Raw genomic sequence first — 7,102 nt, 5'->3', positions numbered from 1 at the left:
TGGTGCATGTGCGTCGACTATACGGATCTCAACAAACATTGTCCGAAGGATCCCTTCGGACTTCCTAGAATAGACCAGGTGGTAGACTCAACCGCCGGGTGTTCTATGTTGTCTTTCTTAGATTGCTATTCCAGATATCATCAGATTAGCTTGGCAAAAGAAGACGAGGAAAAAATAGCATTCATCACCCCGTTCGGAGCCTTCTGCTATACCTCCATGCCATTTGGCCTCAAAAACGCTGGAGCGACTTACCAGAGGGCTATTCAGACATGCTTAGTCGACCACTGGGGCAAGCGTGTGGAAGCTTATGTGGATGACGTGGTGATCAAGACAGAAAACTCAGAAAATTTCATTGAAGATTTACAGCTGGTCTTCAACAGTCTGCGGCGATATCGATGGAAGCTTAATCCTAAAATGTGTGTCTTTGGAGTACCAGCAGGAAAATTGCTCGGGTTTATTATCAGCCACCGGGGAATTGAGGCTAATCCAGAAAAGATCGAGGCTATCATGAGAATGGAGGCACCACGATCACAGAAGAAAGTACAAAGACTTACTGGATGCATGGTAACCCTAAGCAGGTTCATATCAAGGCTGGGAGAAAATGGCCTACTGTTCTACAGGTTGCTCAAGAAGGTAGACAAGTTCTAGTGGACTCCAGAGGCTCAGGAAGCTCTAGATGCACTGAAGAAATTCCTGACAACACCACCAGTGCTAAAACCGCCGCGCCGAGCCACGCCGAGTCAACCGGCTGAAGATCTGTTGTTGTACATCTCTTGCACGACTCACATGGTGAGCACCGCGTTAGTAGTCGAGCGAGCAGAAGAAGGACACGCATACCTAGTGCAACATCTCGTCTATTTCATCAGTGAAGTCCTGAGTCCCTCGAAGAAGAAATATCCTCAAGTTCAGAAACTATTGTATGCAGTACTTTTAACTGCACACAAGCTCCGTCACTACTTTGACGATCACAAAGTCATAGTAGTCACCAGATTTCCAATAGGGGATATTCTCCACAACAAAGAAGCCGCCGGAAGAATAGCCAAGTGGGCCTGCAAGCTGGGGGCTCACGACATTGAGTTTCAACCTCGTACTGCAATCAAGACCCAAGCACTAGTTGACTTCGTATCAGAATGGACCGAGCAACAAGTGCCAGATAACCCGGAGACTGTAGAAGTATGGAGGATGTATTTCAATGGCTCATTGAAACTGCAGGGGCGGGCGCAGGAATCCTTTTCATTGCACCTGGAGGGGAACAACTCAAATATGCTCTTAAGTTACTGTTTTCAGCGTCCAATAATGCGGCAGAATATGAAGCTTTGATTCATGGACTGAACATTGCCATATCACTGGGCATCAAGAGGCTGATGGTATATGGGGATTCACTGGTGGTCATAAGTCAGATAAACAAAGAGTGAGATTGCTCGAATGACTCCATGGGGAAATACTGCACCGCCCTCCGAAAGCTAGAAGACAAGTTTGAAGGGCTGAAATTTCATCATGTGGAGAGGGATCGCAACGCAGCAGCTGATGCGTTGTCGAAGCTAGGATCCAGTCGGACTCAGGCCCCACTTGGAGTCTTCGTCCAAGAAGTACTGCACCCGAGCATCTCATTAGATTGGGTAGAAGAATGCAATATTCTGAGCCAACCAGAGTCAGAATCTGATGACTGGAGGGAGCCAATCATCAGATACATAAAGAACGAGGAGGAGCCGAATGACAAAAATACAGCAGAGCACATTGCAAGGCAGTCAGCTCACTACACCCTCATTGGGGAAACACTATACAGAAGGGGCGCGACAGGAGTCCTCATGAAATGCATTCTTTCAGCTACTGGGAAGCAACTGCTAGATGAGGTCCACGCTGGACAATGCGGGATACACGCAGCATCCAAGACTCTGGTTGGGAAGGTCTTCAGGTCTAGTTTCTACTGGCCAACGGCGAAGAGTGATGCAGCCGAGTTAGTCCAGAGGTGTGAAGCTTGTCGATATTTATCAAAACAACAACATCTACCAGCACAGCAACTGCAAACCATACCTGTAACATGGCCGTTCGCGTGCTGGGGACTGGATATGATTGGACCCTTCAAGAAAGCTCAAGGATGATACACTCATGTACTGGTTGCTATTGACAAATTCACTAAGTGGATAGAGTTCAAGCCCATTGCTTCTCTAACTTTAGCTAAGACAGTGGAATTCATACAGTACATAATATTCAGGTTCGGAATACCGAATAGCATCATTACCGACCTGGGATCCAATTTCACTAGTTCAGAATTCTTTGATTTCTGCGAACAAAAGAGCGTCCAGATCAAATATGTGTCGGTAGCATGCCCAAGAGCCAACGGGCAAGTAGAAAGAGCCAACGGAATGATATTAGAAGCACTCAGAAAGAAAGTCTTCGACAAGAATGAAAAGTTCGCAGGAAAGTGGATCAGAGAGTTGCCATATGTGGTCTGGAGCTTAAGAACTCAACCCAGCCGAGCCTTGCATGGAAACACTCCCTTCTTCATGGTTTATAGTTCGAAGGCAGTGCTACCTGCTGATCTCAAGTTTGGGGCACCAAGATTGATCTTCGAAAACATAGCTGAAGCTACCAGACTGGATGATGTTGATATACTAGAAGAAGAACGATTGAATACAGTAATTCAGTCAGCCAGGTACCAACAGACTCTGAGGCGCTATCATGATAAGGCCATACGACATCGATCCTTCGCAGTGGGAGATCTTGTCCTCCGCCGAATTCTAACGGGGGAGGGGCGACACAAATTGTCACCACTATGGGAAGGACCATTCATAGTAACAGAAGTCACCCGGCCTGGATCATATCGTCTTACTCAAATGGATGGCACAGAAATAGGGAACTCATGGAATATAGAGCATCTCAGGAAGTTTTACCCCTAGCTAGATTTCAAAAGCTATTGGGACGTCATTGTATTCTGTAATTGGGAGATACACCATCAATAAAATGACTTCATTCTCAAAGGCACTCGAATTGTTTTCTGCACGTTTACTTAACTCAGGGTGACCACTATACCCTACGAACGGAGCAACCGGCTTAAGTCAGCAATGACTTAAGGCGGTGTGACATGCTCACGCTTACTTAACTCAGGGTGACCACTATACCCTACGAACGGAGCAATCGGCTTAAGTCGGCAATGACTTAAGACGGTGTGACATGCTCATGCTTACTTAACCCGGGGTGACCACTATGCCCTATTAATAGAGCAATCGGCTTAAGTCGGCAATGACTTAAGGCGGTGCAACATGCTCACGCTTACTTAACACAGGGTGACCACTATACCCTACTAACGGAGCAATCGACTTAAGTCAACAAAGGCTTAAAGCGGTGTGACATGCTCACGTTTACTTAACTCAGGGTGACCACTAGACCCTACCAACGGAGCAGTCGGTTTAAGTCGGTAGTGACTTAAATCGGCACGGCACGCTCGCGACTACTCGATTCAGCATAAGCACGTTTTCGATTGCTCGTCTTAGGGCGATCTCTAAGCCCCACGAAATAGGAAGAAGTTTCAAAACCATCACACTGCACTTACTTCTGCAATCATAACGACTGTTGAATTCAAACAACAAAAAAATAAAAATAGCGTTCAGTACCAAGAACATTTTCTAACAGAACATTCGAGCACATTGACCACATACACAATGCATTCAGTGTTTCTACTTAGTAATGTTTTTCTCAGGAGCAACTGATGAAAAAGGATGACTCGAAGAGTCAGGGGCAGCGTTGACATCAGCAATTATGTCATCAGGAACAATCACACCCGGCCTTCTCATCAAGATCCGCCCCGCGCGAATGGCTTTGTCCATAGCCTTGTCGCGCTGAGCCTTCAAGGTGGTAGAAGTGTCTTCAGCAGCCTTAACAGCCAGCCGAGCAGCTTCTAGCTCCTGGACGACTGATCTTTTGGAAGTGCGCAGATCCTTGATGATAGAATCTTTGCTTGACACCAATTGCCTAACACGAATGAGTTCATCCTAGGACTCTTGCAGCTTGTAACGATGATTATCCAAGTCTGCCATGGTAAAGCGATGGCTCCTCTCCAAGATAGTCAAAGAATTGTTGGCGTCGCGATACAACCTATCAAGGTTATCGCGAGAAGCTGCAAGGGCACGTTTTTCTTCCTGCAGACAAGAATCAGCTCTGAAATACCCAGCAGGCAGTAAGAACACAGCAGAGAAAGTCAGAGCAAACTTACCTTGTTAGCCACTCTTTCAGAGTCAAGCTGAGCACTGAGAGAGGAATTCGATAAGTTGACATCGTCTAAAGAAGCAGAAACTCGAGCCAGGTCCATCTGACCTTGAGAGTACTTCTCCTCGAGCTCAGAGTACCGCCGGACCATATCTAGCAAGAAATGGTTGAAGAAGGACACTCAGTAAAAAGTAGACTAATCAAGTGGCCAAAGAGGAAACAGAGGCACTAACCAGCATTTGTCATCTCCAGCTCAGATACCCGCCGCTGAAGTAGCACTGGATTCCAATGCATCAGAGATAGAGCTCTTTATGGGACAGAAGCACCCTGTGATCTCAGCCGATCAGCCATCTCGTCAACCAAAGCCTGGTATTGAAAACAAGTGAGTGCAGAGACAATATTTCGCCCGAAATCTAGCTATATCAGGAAAAACCAAGTTACCTGAAGATTGGAGAAGAATGAAGGAAGCCCCAAATCATGAGAAACCGGTTGGTGACTCGATGAGAGAATATCAGCCGAGGCAATCTGAAGAGCATCATTAGGGATTAACTCAACATCACCGGCAGAAATCAAAACTCTAGCGTTGGGTGTGCCGGTCTCTAAGGCGACTTCCTGATTTGAAGCACGTGCTGCTGCCATGCAATCAGAATGTGGAGGAGAAGACCCGACGTGGACATCCATGGAGGTATGAAAAGGGGAGCCCGCTCGGACACCCTCGGGGGCTGGGTCGTAGCCTGCATTGCCCATCGGAGCCGGATCACCACCGGCAGCACCCTCGGGGGCTGGGTTGTAGCTCGCACTACCCACCCGGGCCGGATCATTACCGGCAACACCCTCGGGGGCTAAGTAATTGCTGGCACCATCCTTGAGGACCGGGTTCTCTGCAACAGCCACCTCTAAGGCTGAAGGATTCTCAGTTACCTCCATATGAATGGAGCAACCTAGACCAACTTCTTGACTCTGAAGACCGCACTCCAAGGTCGATGAGGCTCGAGACGCTGCTCGGGATAACTCTAACCCCACATCCGGAATGTTAGCGCAAACGTCCATCATACCACCATCTGTTGGCTCGGACAGTAGATCTTCAGGAACCATATCCTCGAGAGCCTGATCAAAATTTGCTATGGACAACTCTTGCAGACCAACGAGTGCAGACAAGGCTGGAGAAGGAATATCACTACTCCCCCACTGACCAGGTAGCGCCGACTGTTTTTCCGAATTAAGGAGATTTCCTCCTCCTCTTTCTCATCCTCGTCAACAATACGAACAACACACCCATTGGGGTCAGCGTCGGCCGGATTGCACCCATTGAGATCAGCATCATCAAGGTCACACCCATTAGGGTCAGCGTCAGCAGGGTCACAACCATTGGGATCAGCTCTAGTAAAATGTTCCACTGGCACTTCCTTAGTAGCAGGAGCAGAAGGGCCGACATCCTGACACTCGCCGAAGCCTCCTCTTTTTCTTCTTCCCATCGGCAGGAGCAGTTGGATGAGTGGCCGGGCAAAGACGCTTTGGGCAAGCACCATCAGATCTTTGAGCAGTCAAGATCTTTTCAGGCTCGGGGATAGTTGCAGCAGCTATGGTTTCAGCAGGGATGGAGTCAGAGGAATCCTCAGCCAACATGTCCAGCATAGCACTTATCTCTGCATCACTCGGGTTTACAGGCATCTCAAAGTGAACTTGCCTTTCATCGTTGGGGAGATCACCAAGTGAAGCAACCAGAGCCTCGACTTCTTCAGGAGAGGGTCGCACTCTAAGACCTAGGCCACTGTCGCTAGCAGGAGGATTGGACACAAAACTGAAAAAGTCTTGGAAGGTGGCAGATTCCAGGCAGAATATGCAACAGGAGCTCCAATATTCGACACTTTGCCTCTAAGGATCATCTCCAGCCGGCTTACCAAATCCATAGCAGGAATCCTCCTGTTGGTAACCCGGGTTGAGTCAGTGACACCACTATACAAATAAGTCGGGTATGCTCTGTCCTTCAGTGGCTAAATGTTCTTGAAAACAAAGTCTGCGACTACCGCTTCAGCAGTCAGACCTCTCTCCTTCAACAAGCCAATTTCAGCAAGCAGAACCTTGGCTTTGGTTATCTCCAAGTCTGTGGGGGATTCAGTCCAACTTGGAGCACGAACATCCGGCTGTCTCCCCGACCGAGGAGGGGAGGGAATTGCCATGATTCTCTACAATAAACCACTCCAAGCGCCATCCTTTGATGTTGTCCTTGAGTGGGATGTCGAGGTACTCTGTCTTCCTCCCACGGCGCATCTCCAAACTCGCACCACCCACGAGCTGGTGCTGCCCCCCGGCCATTCCAGGCCGACAATGATATAAGTACTTCCACAAGCCAAAAATGAGGCAGAATTCCGAGATAGGCTTCACACAAGTGAACGAAGACAGAAACTAGCAGAATGGAGTTGGGATTCAGATGAGTCAGATTCAGATGGTAGAAATCAAGGAGACCGCGAAAGAAAGGAGAAATAGGAAGAGCAAGGCCGCGGATGAGAAAAGGAATGTAAATAACGGACTCGTGGGTGTCCTCCGTCGGGACAGTAACCCCACGACAGATCCGCCAAGAGCAAAGCTCCTTTGGGGGAAGAACTCCGATAGAGAAAAGATGAAGAAGGTCCGACTCAGAAACAACATACATGTGATTACCCGCGAAAGGCAATATACTGTTGGGATCAATGGGGGGAATAATCGCAGCGGCGAAATTCTGTCTCTTTCGCTTGGGCGCCATCTCAGTCTCGCCAGCGAACTGAGCAGAAGCGAGATCAAAGGGAAACAGAAGAGGTCTGGAAGCGGAAAGTAAGGCTAGGGCTCAGAAAGCAGAGGTGTGTGACGATGCGGTACAAATGGGGTTTTTCCGGGCCAAGCACTAATTCCAAAAGTG

The sequence above is a fragment of the Zea mays genome, chromosome 7 (assembly GCF_902167145.1).
Source record: "Zea mays cultivar B73 chromosome 7, Zm-B73-REFERENCE-NAM-5.0, whole genome shotgun sequence".
In the NCBI taxonomy this organism is placed as follows: Eukaryota; Viridiplantae; Streptophyta; class Magnoliopsida; order Poales; family Poaceae; genus Zea; species Zea mays.
The sequence above is the reverse complement of the archived record's forward strand: the minus strand, read 5'-3'. Positions refer to the sequence as shown.